This window comes from Grampus griseus (genome assembly GCF_964374135.1).
Source record: "Grampus griseus genome assembly, chromosome: 4".
NCBI classification, from domain to species: Eukaryota; Metazoa; Chordata; class Mammalia; order Artiodactyla; family Delphinidae; genus Grampus; species Grampus griseus.
Genome location: NC_138997.1, coordinates 104,062,114 through 104,081,740, shown reverse-complemented (window position 1 = coordinate 104,081,740; position 19,627 = coordinate 104,062,114).

Sequence of the window (19,627 nt, the reverse complement as noted above, 5' to 3'; positions counted from 1 at the left end):
TGAGACACAAATGTCTGAGTGAAGACCTATAGCCACCAACTCCACCAAGCTCTGTGCCCAAGTTAAGCCCAAGTACAATATGAACAATTTCCTCTTTTGTACAATGAAGATCATAAAAAACTATGCTCATAAATTTGTGTGAGGAATAATGAGTTATATAGATACAGATATGGATATAAAGATACAGATATATTTAGATATAGATATAGTTTTGTTCAGTGTATAGTAAGTTGTAAGTGTTATATTAGTATTAACTGTCTTTTATTATTTTTCTACTTAATGTTCAAAATGATTCTGTGAGGGTACTTATTATTAGACCTATATTTAAAATGTGGGCATTGAGGGAATTCTCTTCCTTTCCGTTGAGGTCCAGTTGGTAAGACTTTGTGCTTTCACTGAAGGGGGCCCAAGTTCGATCCCTGGTAGTGGAACTAAGATCCCACATGCCATGCGGTGCAGCCAATATATAGGTAGGTAGATAGATAGATAATAGTTATATATATATTTTTAAATGTGGTCATTGAAACTCTAAGAGATTAAGCAGCTTATCAGAGTTCATGTGACTAATAAGCGATTAGGTCAACACAACACCATTTTACTCCAAAAGACTGGGAAGGCAAACATACTGATAGTGTCAGAAGAGTTCCAGCAGCTCAATTAGATGACAATCCATGAAAGACTGCTAAAGGAATCTTCAGGTACTTCCTTAACTCTTGTGTTTGACAGTTCAATCCTGTCCACAAACACCTATGTCAGTGCCCCTATCAGGGGCAAAATGGCGGCCTGGGCCCATGGTGATCCCAATCTGGCATGGCAGTTCTTATGCTCTTAAAGTCTGCGCTGAGTTGAAATTAGTTCACTCTACGTGCCTTGTCCTTATTTCAAAGGCTTCTAAGGCCCCCATTTTCAGGTTACAAAAACAGTCCTAAAAACCAACTTCTACCAAATCACAAGTAATTGAGCAAATTATGCTTCCTAATCACCCATCTTTCTTTGCATCTCAGCCGTCAAACCCTTCTCCTGACATATTTCTGGGGCCCCCTGCCTTCCAGCCTCTTCTCTGGTGTCATTCTAATTGGCACTAATAGCTTCACTAAAACTCAGGCATCAAAAAGTTCCCACCAATCAGTTTATCCTTTGACCCTTAGCACTGGCTTCTCTGTCAAGTTCAGGCATTACTAATCCAACTACTGGTTAGTCTGGACAGCTTATTTTGTCTGCACCTTTTCTTCTTCCACTAAGAACTAAAATGACGACCAGCTGCATTCATTAAAGTGTCCCTTCCCCTCGTTGACCCACAAACCTGCCATGTGGGGCAACGTCTGTGACTCCTCATGGACTTTTGCTGGTTGTCTTCCCTAGAGTGACCTGCAGAGTGTAGGGGCATTCTCTGTGGTGCCCTCCCCCAAACTAGCCCTTTCTTCCTCACACCTGGGAGGTGAAAAGCCAGACTCCTTTGCTGAGCCCTCAATTTCATCACATTTTTTTCTGTCTCACCGTGAAAGATCAGATAGGTGACAAGAGCGAGGTCACAGAGAGTGCTGTCAGAAAGTGAAAGACAGGGTCTCTTGGAGGGGACAAGCCTTAACAAAGCTTTTTGCACTCTGCCTGCCCAAAGTAATCCTCCCAAAGCCATGCATAAACAAAACATCCTCTTTCCTGGAAGAAGAAATGCATCAGATACCCGAAAGATATTAGGACTATCCCACTCTCTTCCTTAGTCGACCTGCTCACATGTTGGGAAGTGTCCTCGTCTTCTCTCTTCAAACTCAGAGCAGATCCAGTTCTTTGCCAGAAGCACTGAGGTCTCTTCATTCATGTGCAATATCACTATAAGCCCTAACATCCCCTCTGAAAAACACTTATGTGGTGGAAAGTGTGCAAAGATTATTTCATCCTAAGAATATCAACTCTTTATGGTAATCCTTTGGGATAAATTGTGTTTTAACATCTGACATATCAAAAATGAAACCATGCACCTCAGATTGGGATTTGAATCCACAGGCCAGGACTCCAACCCGGCCAGAACCCAGATTGGGACTTGAACCATGGTCTTTTAGTTGAGATTACATACCTCATCTCAGGACTAAATGAAGCTCAGGTTGTTGACGTCTCACAGAAAAATTCAGTGAGAGGCAAAGTGATAGGTAAGAAGTGGATTTATTTGGAGAGATACACATTCCATAGACAGAATGCAGTCCGTCTCAAAAGGTGAGAGCAGCCCCAAGGCATAGGGTTGTCTTGGAAAGTCAGAGCGACCAGGGGAGAAACACACTCTACAGACAGAGTGTGGGACATCTCAGAAGGCCAGAGGCTCTGATGGCATGGTTAGCTTTTATAGGCTAGGTAATTTCACAGGCTAATGAGTGGGAGGATTATTACAACTATTTCAGGGAAGGGGCGGCGATTTCCAGGAATTGGGCCACTGCCACTTTTTGGCCTTTTATGGTTAGCCTCAAGACTATCATGGTACTGGTGGGTGTGTCATTTAGCATATGTTAATGCATTACAATGAGTGTATAATGAGGCTCAAGGTCCACTGGAAGTTGAATCTTCCACCATCTTGGACCTAGTTGGTTCAAGTTGGTTCATACTAGGTCCTGTCATGTGGCTATGTCATTCCTTTAAATGTTATGCCCTACCCCTTCCCTCCTGTTTCAAAAAGAGTCACTATTGTAAGGTTTACTGGCATCTCATAGACTAGAAAGACCATAAACTCAGGGTCTGAGTTGGAGTTCATATGGCAGCACTACTAACTTAGCCAACATAATCATGGAAGCAATATTTCTGCTCATCTTTTAAAAAGGAAAATGTTTAGCAGGATAAAATAGGAAAAGGTGTGGAAAATGTATTCAGGGAGAAGGAAGATCATGAGCAACAATAGGGAAATTCTTACAGATCCTCCCAGTTCACCCTACTTCACCCTTAGAAAGAAAGAATTTCCGGAAAGTAGAATATACTTGGACTTTAGAATCAGAAAGGATTGGATTCTTAACCTACTTTTACCACTAACTTGGACAAATTCCCAAACTGTTCTGGAGGGATTCTTTTCTCTGTCAGATGAGTATTGATATTTATGAGGTTTTATTTCATTTATTTCTCACAACAGCCCTAAAGGCAAATACTCTTATAATCATCCATGTATTACCCATTATATAATTGAATTATAGAGATGTTGAAAAATGTAGCTAGTGGTGGGATAAGATGTGCACCATTGAAGATAAACTCCAGCACTAAAATTCCTGCTGACCCCTTTCCTTACCTCCCAGTCTCTGAAGATGAATCATAAAAAGGGGGGTAAAATAAGTAGAGCTGCACCTGGTAATTAACATTTGCTTTGCAATATTTGCTTCTCCTCCTCCTTTGCCATATCGTCTGCTGTCTTTTTCAGTCCTACTATTGTCTGAAAGAGCCCTCCCTGCAAAATCTTTTATAAAAGGCTTTACTCTGAATTGCGGTTCAACTGACCTCTGGTAAGTTGACATTTGTTGTGGACTCAGTTGAAATAGTTCTGCTTAATAGATGGAAAGGAGATGTAGAGACCTTTATCTAGAGAGCTTGGTTAAGATTAAATCAAATAAGAATTAATCTGATTTGACTTCCCAAACATTTCTTGAGAATGAACAAAATTCAAGGCATGACTCCTAAAGGCAAGGAACTTACAGTCCAGTAGGAGGTGTGAGGCATATACAGGAAAATACACACACACACACACACACACACACACATACACACGCAAATGAAAAAGCTCACCTTGGAGAACAGAGAAATGATAGAAAAGAGGCTGAAGCAGGGAGACATATAAAGAGGTTTTTGCTATAAACCTGAAGATGAGGTGATGGTAATGAAGATGAAGTGGGGTAGAGTGATTTGAGAAATAATGAGAACTTAGAAGTCTGGGGAAAAGGAGCAAACAAAGGGAGAGTGAGAGAGGAATAATGGATGACACAGGTACTGGTTTAGGAAATTGGGTGGTTTCGCTAAAACAAGGCATAGATGGAACCATATTTCCAGCAGGGGTGGGGGAAGGGGTGGTATGGACAAAGATAATGAGCTCTACTTTTACATCTTAAGTGTGACACAAGCCTGGGCCCTCATGATGGGGAAGTCCAGCAGCAGTTAGACATCTTAGTCTGGAGATCAGAAAAGGAGTTAAGCTGAAGATGGGAATATGGGACCCTCTCAACAAATAGGAGGCTATTGGCTTGAGCCTCATAAACCCAGTTATCTGGCACTTTCCAGGAATTAGCTATTTGTTTTTGTGTACAGACTGGCTCCAAGGAATGACTAATATGAAGGGTTGTCAAACAAAGTGGTTTACAAAATGAAAATGTTTTAGGAAACCCAGCAGATGATCCCACTGATGACAGGGACAGTTATATAAGACTCCATGCTGGAGCACCATTGTGCCAAGTCTGCTTTTTTCTACTTAAGTGTGAATCCTCTCAGACCTTCCCAGCCAAGGAACATCATCTTGCTTCACATTTACCAAAGGCTTTTAGCAAATATGAAAGAAATTGCCAAATTGAGCTGTGACAGCCTCGTTGAATTTGATAAATAGACTTTTGCTTTCCTTTTCTGCCAACTGTTCTTTTCCATAAAAGTCTTAGTTTATAAAATAGTAGAAATGGGACATTTAATAATTGGGGTGCTAATATCTGTGCTTACCATGTTCTAGGGACTTTGCTAAGCACTTGACATGAATTATCCAATTTAATCCTCACAAAAACTAAATGAGTTTGAAGTATAAGTTAGCTATTGCTACTGTAATGCTATGTAACAAATCATCTCAAAACGAAGTGGCTTAAAACCACAATCATTTATCATTCCAGATCAGTGGGTTGTCTGGGATGCCTCTGTTGTTCTGGTCTGAGCTTCTCTGGAAGCTCCCCTTCTTACTGAAGATCTGGGGTCACCTGGGTCACTTCCATTGCATACGTCTTCATCGTACAGTCCAGGCTGTATGGACAGTAAGAATAGGTTCCTAGGAAGAATGCTAGGCTTGGAACTGGTATACTCTCCCTTCTACCCACACGCTAGTGGCCAAAGCAAGTAACATGACCAGGATTCAACTCATAACAGCACAGAAGGGAAAGAGAAATAATTGGGGTCAATTGTTTAATCTACCACAATTGGCTACATTTATCATTTTCATTTTACAGAAATATAATTCTGTATAGAGAGATGTTAAGCTTAGTGCTTCATCCTCCTTTCATTTATTTATTTACTTGTTTTTTTTCTTTTATTAAAGAACTATAATAATGTTGCCAAACCTGCCAAGCCTGAAATTTATGACATCGTCCCTGTCTCAAAGAATCCCACAGTGTATGATGTAGGAGAGACAAACTTGGAGATGCATCATTACAGCAAAGGACAGCAGTTTGTACAATAGAAATCTTTATAAGGTGCTAGCAAAGGAGATGGATAACTCAATCTTCCTGTCAGAGCTGGGAGGATTCCATGGGTAGAGGAGATGACGGAGATGATGTCAGAACAGGGTCTTTGAGGAAGAAGAGTTATTTCATAAAAGAAGGGAGATGAGTAAGTTGTAAACAGAGTATGTGTCCAGAAAAATGAAAACCCAGAGGAATGACATTCTCGCTGGAGTATGGAGTTTGAGTTGCAGGAAGAAAAGTGTAAGAAGGGGAGACATCCAGAAAAATCATAATGAATTGAAATCAGAATGAGGGTGTCAAATTTAGCATATGGGCATGCACAAGTGTGGGCATGCACACACACACATATGCACAGAAACATGAATATACACACAGAGAGACACACATACACACATTATGCAATACTCATACAGAGACATGCATATATGCACATACACACATATATACACACAGACATATACACATAGACACACAAACACACAGACACACACACACACACACACACACACACACACACAGGCCAACACTCTCAGCACAGATATTTTTAGAAGGAAAAGGGGAAAAAAACAACATGGAAACAATTTCAGTCACTTTCTCTAATTGCTCACCTGATGGCCCTGTGGGATAGGATTTCAGCCAGGGTGTCACACACAGTGAAATTCACCCTGTAACCTTAGCCACTTCTCTCCCTTTCTCAGGGTTGTTTCTGGCTCCCACAGAAACCTCCCTTACCCTCATATCTGCATTTCCATTGGCACCTCAGTGGATCACTGCCCTGAAGTGGCTATATCATAGGGTCAGGCAGACTTAGGAGGCTGAAATATCACCTTGAGGTGCCCCATTAGTGTGCTGGGGTTCATCCCTGGTGGATCACAGATCTCAGCTTCCTGAGCTGCTGCACTGAACAGGAGGGAAATTAACAATATCTAGCCTTTCTGAGTGTATCTAATGTGCTAAGTGTGGTGCTAAGCACTTTATATACATCATCCTAAGTATATCTCACAGCCTTAGAAAATGGTCAGTAAAAAAAAGTGGTCAGAAAAAAATCCAAAACATAACAAAAAGTTTAAAATGCCAATTTTTTCTCAAGAAATAGCTACCGTTTATTAATTACCCAATTGTGTCTGATTCTAAAGGCCCCCAAAGTTTAATTAGACCAGACCCATTCCCAAGGGCACATTTGTCTTCAGCCTGAGTGTTTTAGTAAGCAGGCAGGCAAGTCTAGTAGAAACTAGAGGGTTGCAGAGAGCCTGACTTTGAATCCCAGCTCCATCATATATCTCCTGAGCAACAATGGGCATATCCTCTAACTTTTCTGAGCTTTAGTTTCCTGATACCCGAAGTAGAGATAATTAGAGCTATTCTTGAAATTACTGTGAAACCTAAATGAAGTGACATGTAGAAAATGGCATCTGATTCCAGCAGCACAACTTGATTTTGGATTTGTATACACTGTGATTTATTCACGGAGTTCTCCTTGAAAGAACTTAGATAGGAGCAGAACAGGGAAGAAGGTGGAGATATGCAAGAATGTGGGACATATGAAGTCTAACTTCAGCCTGAACCTCGGGGGAACCTTGGAAAGTAAATTGCACCACAGAATCTGTCCTGCTTTAAAACAAGAGAGTGGGGCTTTTGTACCCCAGCCCCAGTCAGTGTCCATTGGATGGTGAGCAATAAGGGCTTAACATCCAGACTCCTTGGCTTAACATCCAAACTCTTCTGGGCAAAGTGGCTTCAATCACTGAAGGACAATGTCCCAGAGAAGGTTTCAGGTGTGAGCCATGGGCGGGAGAACCTACAGCACCTGAAAGATGAACACACTTACCAAACTGGCTAAAGGGATCCTGGGGTATCTGGTAGGGCACCAACAACATGTTACAGTCTACCGCTTGCATCCTCTGGATTTGTTTAATTCTCACATTAAGTTCATTTCATACTGCTGCATGGACTTGGAGAATTTGGTTGGCCACCATATCTGGTGGTCTGTTTCCCATGGTGAAATGTAGAGGAGAAAGAGAGTATAACATCATGGAGTCATGTGATATTGTGACCCTGAAGACCATTGTCTCTGGCTTCTGATAGTTGGCCTCAAAGCTTGAGTTTTCTCTTACCTCCTCTGTAACTTCTGTGACCTGTTTAAACAGATTTTATTTTCTCATCTACAGAATGAAGACTTTAATTGTAGTGAATTGAATAGTGGACCCCCCAAAATATGTATCTACCTGGAATTTGAGAATGTAACCTTATTTGGAATTAACATCCTTAAGATGTAATTAAGAATCTCTGGAGGAGATCATCCTGGATTACTGTGGTCCTAAATCCAATGATGACTATCCTTTAAGACAGAAAAAGAGAAGAGACAGAGACACAGAGGCCATGTGAAGACAGAGGCAGGAATTGGAGTGCAGCCACAAGCCAAGGAATGCCAAGGATTGCTGGCAGCCACCCAAAGCTAGGAGAGAGGCATGGAATGGCTTCTCCCTTTGAGACTGCAGAAAGAACCAACACTAATAATATCTTGATTTTGAACTTCTAGCTTCCACAATTGTGAAAGAATGCATTTTTGTTATTTTAAGCCACCCAGTTAGTGATAATTTGTATTGGGAAACCAATACAATAACATGTGAGAATGTTGTGAGAATTAAATGAGTTAACACAAGTAAAGTATATGGGACAGAGGCTGGAACAGAGTGGAAAGTTTTAAAGTGTTTGCTTTCATTGTAATCATTAGAATTGTATAAACACAAATGCACTCAGAGGTGGTTGATATTATTTATTGCTGATTGAGTAAGTATTGTACAACCAGAGTAAAAGTATCATTTTAGGAGCCCACACATAATCCCAACTAGAAGAATGGCACATATAGACTAGGATTTGGCAGGAATACTTCCAACTTTATTATCTCACAGTACATCACGCATAATGCTTTGCTCTCAGCAGCTGCTCAGTACATTTGGAGTCATTCAAATGGAATTCTAGATGTGCTCTGTTTAAATTCGACTCTCTGAATACAGATGCAAGGTTCTTGAGGGTCTGGGATGTCTCTATGGATATTACTTGACATAGAGTAGGTTTAAGTATTGTGACTTACCCTTTCCGAGAACGAAAGTCTGCATTTAGTGCATACACAATACAAGCAAAAATACATGTTAATAAGCCAAAATTTCCATGATTCCATATTTTACACATTTCATGATGGATTTTTCAAGATATGAAGAGGTGAAGTAGGAAAAAATTTTTTTTAAGGTTCAAGGAAAGAAAAGGTTTCTCTAGGACACCATACCTCCTTTTTTTAAATGCACCAAACAGTGGTGGCCTTACCCAATTTCCAAAGTGCTGGAGATTATTTAGGTAAACTCAGTTATTGGCAGTAATGAAGGTCGCAATTCAAAACACTCTTTTGGGTAAAGTAATTCAGAGTGAGAAGTGTTATGTTTGATTTCTTCTCACTGTGAAATCCAGATTTTGCACGGCTATAATATTCCCTTTTCAGGAAGGCTGGCAAGGCCAGCATTTAAGTCTAGTTCAGCCATGCCTAATGCTATATCCTGTCATTTAATGCCCTCTCCCATTTCTTCTTTTACCCAACTTTATTCCCTTACACTTTGCCTTTTAAGATGAATTGAAGGATCATTCTTACCCTAGAATTTAGAGTCTCTTAATTCTATTTTTGGATGTGTCCAGAGGCACTAGAACATTTTTATTTTAATTTGTGTTTACCAAACCTGTATCATGCACTCCATTGGGCAGTGGGCTCCTCTGGGCTTTTTCCAGAAAATTAAAAACATAAATTAAGTATAAATGGCCAAAGCCACAGAACAAGCAAGCCTTCTAAGTGTCCACAGAGAGGAGTTCTATTACTACCAGTCACTTTAGAGAAGAGGGAAGTTACCTGTAATTCTTGTTCTCTTGAAGGTGTGTATTTTATAATAGGTCCCCATTCACCACCCTGCCTTCCCCAAGGAGTTCTTAGCTGTTTGATTTTTTTGGCTGCAGAAGAACTGGCAGTGAGGGGTTAGCACATTCTTACAACCCCTGGGGCAGATACATTGCAGTTCTAGCAAGAGTTTATACTCTTTTTAACTGTTTTTGGATTTTGATTTTGCCTCGAGCTGTATTTTAAAAGAAGTCCTTTCTGATGAGAATAACTTTGAACTTAGGGAAAAATGCTTCCACCCAAATGCCATGTCTTTATTAACAGAAATCTCCCCCCTTTAAAAATAATTACAATAAGATATGTAGAGGAAATGTGAACATTTTTCAAGACCCCGGGCTTCCTCAAGTTTCTTTTCTATTACCTTGAACTTGAACCATGCAGTCTAATATACATAAGGAAACATAGCCTCTCTCCCTTCCCAAGACTAAAAACTTATTGAAGCAGGAGTGCTAATTCATCTCAACCCACACAGCATCTCCTATTGATGAATAGTGGCCGCCTGTTGAGGAGGAGTTGAGGCCAGGTGCGGACTCAGCAGGAAGGAGTGTGGTGATTGATTAATGATGTCTGCCTAGGTGAAGGAGGAGGAAATGGCAGCACATGTGCCATGTACTTGCCATTTCTGGTAAGGACTGAATCTTATTCATCTTTGTATACCTGTGCCTAGCATGGTGCCTGGCACAGAGGTGTGCTCCATAAATATTTGTTGTACTGAATTGAACTAAACTTTCCACTGACTCCCTCTTTCTCTGAGTTAGAAGGAGCAGTGGTGGTAAGGACATTATCTATTGGTGGGAAGCAATGGTGGTGAGACATCCCTCCAAGAGTAGAGTTCTTATGGAGCCAATAGGTATAGGTACCCTATAATCTGTTCAAGTACTCTGCCACAGACCCAGTGTCCCTCTACCCTATGAGACTTTCATGACCATCAAATCTTTGCTGTTGCCCTATTACCTCCCCAAGGAATTAAATTATGGTCTCCACATGCCTAGCTTCCAGGTGCTGTCCTGCTGGGACACTTCCCTCCATATTCCAACATGCCTCTGTCATATAACATTAACCACTGGCAACCAGGAGTTTTTTGCTTGTATGATCTCTCTGCTGGGTTAGACCCTGACACTCACAATCCCACCTCTGAACTTGAGACAGCCTTTGGACCCTGTGCTTAAAGCTAACTGCATGGTTGCACTGAAGACGCACCCAATTTCTGAGCACCCAATTTCTGACAGTTTGTTCTCCTACCTCCTCCTGATTCCATTGCCCCTCATCATTACGCTTCCCTGACATTATTTCTGGTATCTGATAGTGACACAAGCTCTATCATATCTGATATAGCAGTGAAGTGAATTCTGTACTTGGAGTTGAGAAATCCTGGCTTAAGTTTATTTTTACCATTTTATTGAAAAATAAACATCACTGTATATTTTTAAGGTGTACAGTATAATGTTTGATTATATATATAGTGAAAGATTACCACAATAAGTTGTTAACATTCATCAGCTCATATAGATACAATGAAAAGAAAACAAAATTTTTTCCTTGTGATGAGAAATGTTAGGATCTACTCTCTTAACAACTTTCCTATATGTCATACAGCAGTGTTAACTATAGTCATCATGTTGTACATTACGTCCCTAGTAACATAACTAGAAGTTTGTACCTTGCCACCTTTCTCCAAATCCCTCTTCCCCTACTCCCTGCTGATTTAAGGCTTATCTCCATTATTTAGTATCTGTGTCACTACAAGCAAGTTACTGACCTGCTCTGTGGCTTGTTTTCCTTTTCTATTAAATTGAAAATAAATGCAGATAACAACAGCACCGACCTCAAAGGGCTGCTGGAAAGATTAGTAACAATATATGTATTATATCTAGTATCTAATAGAAATTCAACAAAAAATAGTAATTATTGTTATCTCATCCTAGCATCTACATTGCATTAGAATTAAGGGAGTAGATGTACTCTCAAAAGGTATATAAAATAACCTAGGGTCAGATCTGAAGTTTATCATAACAAAAAAGTCAGAAACCCTTTGAGACCGTATTTATGAAGCAGCAATGATTCACCAAAAGACCATCTTATTCTCCAGCAGAAAATCGGTTGTGGACTATTTACTAATGTAGGAAATTAGAGTAATTAAGAGGATACTTGGAGAGCATTGCACAGTCTTAATTTATATCACCTTTTCTTCTTTCCATTACCTTACTCCTATTTGGAGCTCACAGGTGTTAATCAGTTTGCTCAAGATCAGATTCACCCTAAGTTAGGGACCTCAATCCTGTTCCCAGGTCTTCTACCCAGTCCTCACTCCATCTCACCAGATTGTCCCCTTACAAAAATGTCTGAAGGGAAGGTCTTAAACAGGGTCCCCACCAAGTTGGTTGGGAAAGCTTGGAAAGAGAGTTTGTTACCCATACAGAGGACTTTCTTTCCTGCTGCCTGAGATAGGAGAGTACTGGGTATAGGACTCCACAGACTTCCCTGCCACAAGCTCATCTCTTTCCACACAAAGCTTGTGGCCTTAGGCCCTCCTGAGAGGGCCCTGACAATTCAGGGATCTTGGTGTCATCATGTCATCAGGCCACAACCAGTCTCAGAGTGTCTGCCTCTGCAAAAACACACCTGAACAAGCATCAGGAGAAGAACATGTCTCCCTACCCTGGTGTGAAGTGTTTGCTGGAAGAAAAATAACAAATGCATCTGCCATGAGGAGGGAAGCTTCAACTGTACCTGTTAGAGCAACACTGGCCTTTTTCAAAGGCACCAAGAGCCCAACACTTGGGTTTTTCAGCAGCTCCTCAGAAATGTGTTTGAAGAGAGATGGCTTCTGAGAGGCAGAGTCTGAAAGCAAGTCTTCAGCCTTTCCATGAAGGACAGATTACTTACCAGCCCTTTTCTACAAACTGATGACCCTGTCTTCCCTCTATGAGTTGCCACACAGAGAGTATAATCTTTGCCTTGCTTCTTGTGATCAAAGTACATAGATGTGTCGGTTGTCATGTAACAAAAACCCACTCAAAATAGCTTCATTTCATGGGGGTTTGGAGATTGTTGGGATTATTGAAAAATAGCAGCAATGTCTTATGGAAAATAAGGGCAGAGAATGTAACTGGGCCTCATAAGCTGCTGAGGTCAATAAAAGGGACATTTTCAGGATCAAGACCCCTAATCTCTCCATCACCCTCATTCTGCCACCATATAGTTTGTTGTTGTCAGTTTAATTTTTGTTTTGTTTTTTTACTCTCTGCTTCTTGAGCTATTCATTTGTTTTGTATATGGCTTACATGTAACTATGAAGCAGGCACCCTAGCCTACACGTCCTACCAGTTAAGATATTCCATTGAGTTTGGCTACAGCCATTGTGACCCATGCAACATTTCTGGATGAAAGAAACTGATGGACCCAATGTTATTTCCCTTGAATAAGTGTCCTCATCTGTAGAAAAAGGGAGTAAAAAAATGCAAATATGGCTACAGTAATCAACCGTGTGAATGGTAGGTAGACTGTTGTCAGAGCAGGGTCACGGGCCAGTAGACATCCTAAAGATGTTCATGCAGATCATCATATAACTTCTGAGCAGAAAGGGGCTTTAGGAACATATCAGCCACCAATAACATCTCAAAACCTCACAGTGACCTTGAAAAGTGAGTGCCTCTTCCTCATAGGATGAGAAAAATAAGCCTCAAAGAGGTTAACTTGCTCAAGGTTACACTTTGTGGAGAAAGAAACACAAAAATCAAACCCCACCTCCTTTCTCTCAGGACTCCTCACAGAGAATCAGCTATCTGGATGGGGTTACCAGTGCCCAAGCTCTAGCCCTGAATCTGCAAGTCTAGAATTCTAATTTACCAACACATGGAGAATAGATCCATCCTCTGGGTAGGCACACACTTATGAGCTCACAGGGATTTATGAAACACAGGATGCCTCTCTGCTCATCTACAAGGAGATGTTCCACCATAATTCATTCCAGAATTCCCAAGTAACCTGGATGCATATTACCTCCTAACAAGAAGTCGTCCATAGGAAAACAGATTGTCAAATATATAGAATCAAAATAGGGGTATTTCTCATATAATTCAAATATCTCAGTTTATATGGTAGTAGTACCCTGATGTGACCATCTGTATAATTAGGGTGGACCTATTCCTAGGTCCTGGTAGGTTGTATTCTGGGCCTGAGTATCCTCTATTCAGTGTACCTTTTGGAAAGGCATCCTCAGTGCCTGTCTCTATGACTCTCCTTTTCCTTAGCTTCTGTACACAAGCCCCTTTCTGATTGGCGTATCTTTTTTTTTTTTTTTTTGGCTAGGTCCCTTTAATTATTCCTTGTACCCAGCTGGAATCTAATATATCTTCTCAAAACAATTTTTCATATCTCTCCTCTGACCCATTTGTCTATCCATTTTACAACTTAACTGTCTATCAGAGGGAAGTCCAGATATTGGGGTGTGCTTCAGTCTTGCTGCTTGTACCTAGCACCAATGCCCAGATCTGCATATTTAAAATGCAACTGAAAATTAAAGCCATTACAGAAGCTTTCCAAATGGGCAAATATTTGCTTCAATTATTCTATTTACAATTCCAAAAATATTTCTTCTGTTGAAGTCTGTGTACAAGAAGTGGCTCCAAAACCATTTTTAAGGGAGTTTTGACATCAATGAAACGTTATGCTGGCAGGGCAAGTGAAGTGCTTGATTAATAAAGAGTCTCACTGTTTTCAAACACATATTCCAAGCAGCCTCATTTGAAGAAAACCACAAACGGAGAATGCTTTGCTGCTCACAGTCACAAGGGGGTTGTGTATTTCATTCCCGCTTACACAGTCCGCTTACTTTGGAGCTTGGGTAGGAAAGAAACATGGCCAGCAGAAATAAGGCTACATTCAGTGACCCTACCCTTCCACCCATTGGCCTGATGGGAGAACATTTTTACCCCTCTTTGCTACTGTTTTCTAGTTTTTAACCTTTTAATACTTAATAATTCTCTAAAAGACCATCTTGAGAGAAGAGAGTGGGCTACCTTAGAACCTTATTGTGCTAACAATTGGGGATTCTGAAATTCTTAATTTCAGAACCTCCAGGCAGTGGTGCTGGCATGCTATACAGAAACATAATTGAGCATGTTCATGTTAATTACTTTGAAGTACTTTCCTCTTTTCCAGGGCTTTACAAAAATACAGCAACTTAAATTGGGTCATTATTTCATATGTCTAAGATTCTACTCAGGTACTTAAGGCAGCCATGGAAATGGAGTCTGAAGAATTAATTAAAAATGGGTTCCTCTACTTCCTAATATAGGGAAAAAAAACATTAAGTAAAAAATAAAAAGCTCAACTGAAAGAATATATCAGCAATGTAATTACCAAAAGAGGGACACCAAATGTCATCTTTAAATCCCCATTTCATTCTACTAATATATTTTGGGTACCAGCATTGTTAGCACAGTTGGTAAATAAATGGTGCCATTTATTATCCAATGCATTTCATTTGATTCTCTCAGCAATCATCATGCCTATGAGGCACGAAGAAGTTAAGTCACTTATCTGAAGTCACGTATCTAGTTAATGGAGAGCAGACCTATGGACACAGATCTAAATCTTCCCACCAATGCCCCTATAGTTCACCATGCTTCCCAGGAACAAGATATAAATTTGGAGATAAATAGCCCACAAATCTGGCTACTACACTTATTTTTGCCTACATTTAAATTTATTCTTACTAAAATATTTACAAGTATAATTTGTACTCTTAAAGAGCAAAAGTAAATGTATGTGTATGTGCATTTCTATTTAGCTTTTGCTTTTGTATTCTCCTCTATTAGAGGATGATGCAAAGGACAGAGAAAGTAAAACAAATTCTATTAATGAATTTGTGCAACTACACAGTTCACCTACTGTCTAACTGATGTGGTGTTATAAATCCCCAAATGGATAAGACAGCCTAGTTAAAGACTCACAAGCAAGAGAGAAAAGAAGAACCAAGGTCATTTAGTTCACTTTTCCATGACATTACCTCAGTTCAAGATTTTATCACCTTGTATTGGGTGATGACAATAAAATCTACTGTTTCCTTACCTTTATTCTATGCCATTCTAATTAATCAGCTTATTCAGGTTGTTTATATTTGCATGATATATCATTTTTCTATTGCTCTATAACAAAACCACCTCTAAATTTAATGGCTTGAAAGAACAGCCATTTTATTTATATATAATTCTAAGTCAGGAATTCAAGCAGAACTCAGCAAGAAGACTCATCTCTGTTCCATGTTGACTGGGGCTTTAGCTGGGATGATTCAAATGGCTTGTGACTGCCTGGGAAATCTGGGTCTCTCTTGAGGTGTCATTTGAAGTAACTTGACTGGGACTGGAAGATCCAAGACAGCTGTCTTTACATCTGTAGTTTTCGTGCTAGATGTTGGAAGAGATGCCTTGATTCCCCTCCTCCTAGCCTTTCTTTCTCCCATGGCTTCTTTCTGCAACAGGATAGCCTGGACCACTGTGATTCTCCCTCCATGCAAAGCTGAAAAATATAAGTCCTCTTAAGACCTGTGCTTAGAAGTCCCAGAACTTCATTTCCACCACCTTATATGGATTAGAGCAAATCCCAAGGGCAGATAGATTCAAGTGGTGGGGATGTAGACTCTACCTTTTCATCAGAGGAAAAGCATGCATATAAAGGAATGGAAGGAATTACTGGTGGTCATCTTTTTAGCCAACCTATTACACAGCATATTAGTCTATTCAAATATTTCCAATGGTTCTTTATTGCTTGAATAATAAAACCTTTGCCAGGCATTCAAGAAATTCTGCAATAGGGCTTAACTTTCTAGTCATAAATTACTCATGAATTACTTTATTCCAGTCAAATTCTCAACTAATCAATTTACAGAATTTCCCGACTGCTTTATCTATTCTGTTCATTCTCTCATCCCATTTATATATGAATCTCTCTCTCTTTTTATCTCTTATCTATCTATCTATCTATCTATCTATCTAACTAACTATCATTTATGTATCTATCAATCTCTCCATCTATTAGGTCTGCTCATCTCTTTGGGGAGGCTCTCTCTCCTACTCTTTATTCTTGGAGTTAATCGTTCTCCACTTCAGTGTTGTATCTGTGAACCAGACCTGGCCAATCAGAGTATACCTATCTCCCTGGCCACAGTATTGATTCAAGGATGATAACATTACTAAAGAAGAACCAATCAAAATCTTCCCTGAGAATTTTGCACAACAATTTGGAAAAGGGATGATTGTAACCTCTAAGATTACACAGAAAGAACCAAGAAAGTCTAGAACTTACAGAGTCATCTTTAATGCCACAAAGGTATAGCCTACCTGAGAAGGGAGTCAACACAATGGAAAGCAGGGACAAGAGATGAAGAAAAAGGAAAAGCATTTTTCCTCAGATAGTCTTAACCCTTGAACAACTTTCAGTTACATGAGCCAATCCATCTCCTTTGACTACTTTAGTAAGCTTGTATTTTTTTTTTTTAATCAGAAGAATCCTAACACCATTTCTCTATGTCCATCTCTCTATCTCACAGAACCACAGGACATTGAAATATTTTTCCAGAACCATCTCAGCATCCAGTATCTTGGTTCTTGATCACCTGCCAGTCTTCCCATCACATCCAGTCAGTTCTGTTTTCCTGGCCTCTGATCTCCTTTATCTCATTTAATACTGATATTCACCTCCCCATTTCTTGACTCTATTCTTTGTGTTTCTCTTTGACTGTAATGTTGACTCTTTGGCAGCTTTTCTAATTCCAAACAACCTATCAGGTCTAGTGCATCAGCCCAAAATACTGGAGTCTTCTAACTTAACCCAATTACCCTCCTCTATCTGCCTTTTCATCCTTGATTTTCCCACTCTTAGCCAAACTCTACAAATTTGATACCTCTTTACAAATTTTATAAATTTTCAATTCTCTTCTCAAATCCTCTTATTTTATGTCTCAGTAACTATTCTAACATTTTTTGTACACCTTAATACAATGCATGCCTTTCCTAGGAAAAATATAAATTATCAAAACTTACACAAGAAGATTTAGAAAGTCTAAAGTGCCCAATAACCATGAAATAAGAGCCAGAAGCATAAAACAAATTACTTTCCAAAAGGCTCTGATTCCACATAGTTTTATGTCCCCTGGTTCTTAAGTTAAAGTTACAGCTTATTTGTACAACATTTAAACTGGTTCAGAGACTACAAAGAGGAGCACCACTAAATTTATTCAGCTAAACCAGAATAAGAATGATATGAAAACATAACAAAGCGAGGCTATAATTAAAAAGGAAAATAATGGAAGTATAGATACTGTCACCTATGAGTGTGATGCAAAATCCTTTATAAAATTCCAGCAAATTTAGCCCACAGTGTGGTAAAAGAATATTACAACAATGTCAGGTATTTATTTGGCAATATGTCATGACCATTCCAGAGAACAACTTTTAGTAAACTAGGAATAAAAAGATGCTTCCTTAATGTTGATATAATTTATCCCAACCAATAGAGGCATTTCTCTTAAAATCAAACAAGAGACAAGCCACAATATGCCATTACTATGTGTATTAGCTTTTGATAATCTATACAAGAGAACTTAAGTGGTTTTCACATATTTTGACTCTAAACTCTGAGCCTTTTATATGATTTTCAGCCCTCAGACCTGCACATCCTTGGTTTTCAACTAGTCAGCATCCTTCCCTCCTTCTAATAGCAACACTTCAAGTATTATCTGGGAAATTATCTCTTACCTATTAAATGCAATCTTGATGGGCCTATCAATCAAGACATTTTGCCCTCTTCCTAGCCAGGAGATGGGCTTGCAACCACCCAACTGAACTTCATATATCTCTCTCTCTTTCTCTCTCCCCTGCTCCCCCAAATTCTGTGGAATTTGGATCTTTAATGGAATGACCAAGTTTACTAAATGGTTCAAACTGACTCACCCTGAAGGGCGTGGTCTCAGTAGACTGTGCTTTAATTCTTAGAGTTTTCTCATTTCTGTCCTTTCTAAGGTCTTATTTTACTGTGTCTTTTCAGTCTATGAGTCATCTTCAAATTCTTCAAATGCTTTAAATAAATATCTTTTTAAAAGACATTTTGCTAAAGTGAGCCGGTTCCTGCCTTGTCACTTGCAAAGAACCTTAGCTGGTACATCTGTACTTCCAATTAACTAAAGCTAGAACTCTGGACTCCTGTTCCTTTCCTTAACCCACATAATCAGTCAGTTGTCATATCCTGTGGGGTTTACTTGTACTGTATTCTTGGTCTTCATTTCCTTACTTCTCTCCTTTCTGCTACTGCCTTATTTCAAGTCATCATCACCTCCCTCATGAACTATTACAGTGAGATTCTAAACTGTTACCTTACCTATAGTCTCTTCCCATCTAATCCATTACACCAACAGTTATCACATTACTATTGTACTAAGAATATCCTTGATGATGTGACTATTCTGTCCCATATCCTTAATGATTCCACATTTCAAACACAATGAAGTCCAAAATCCAAAAGGCAATCTGACAATGCCAAACCCACACATCTAATCTCAACTCTCCCTTCTTTCCTTTCTGACATGTTACTCAAGTCAAATGAAATTGTTTGTTGTTCTCTTCAACATAATATGCATTATTGCCCTTCAACCTAGCCAAAATGTCTTTTTCTCTTCCCATATCTTACAATTGTTATACAACCAAATCTTATTTATATTTAGAGACCAACCGTGATCACCACTTTCTTCTTAAAGCCTCACAGAGAACTGAAAATCTCATCTGCTACTTCTGCATACCCCAGCACTTCACCTCTACCTAACTTGGCATACTTGGCACTTTCTACCTATGTTTTATTTAAATATGAACATATTTTACCTTTCCTTCTAGACATAAGCAAGCCATGTGTCCTGTTTTTCAGGACAACTAGGATAAGAAAAGTGGATGGTTAAGTAGGAATGGAAAGCTAGAGCCAGACCAAGATATTTCCTAAACTCAGACCATTAAACTTGGGAAGATAGATAGGGTGTGGCCACTGAGAATATTTCTGAGAAGCCCCTGTATGTATGAAGACTTCTTTGAGCTTATAACTCCATCTGTGAATTGTGTGGTCACAGCCCAATGACCAATGTGGTCAGCTGAAAACATGCCCATGGCCACACATGTATAACGGACTGCCAAGAATGAATGATAGCAGCACCACTGTTAAAAGAAACTAAATACAAAATGCTCATCATTCTTTAGACTTACACCTCTAAGCCTTCTTTGTTTACTTAGTGAATGACATATCTCAA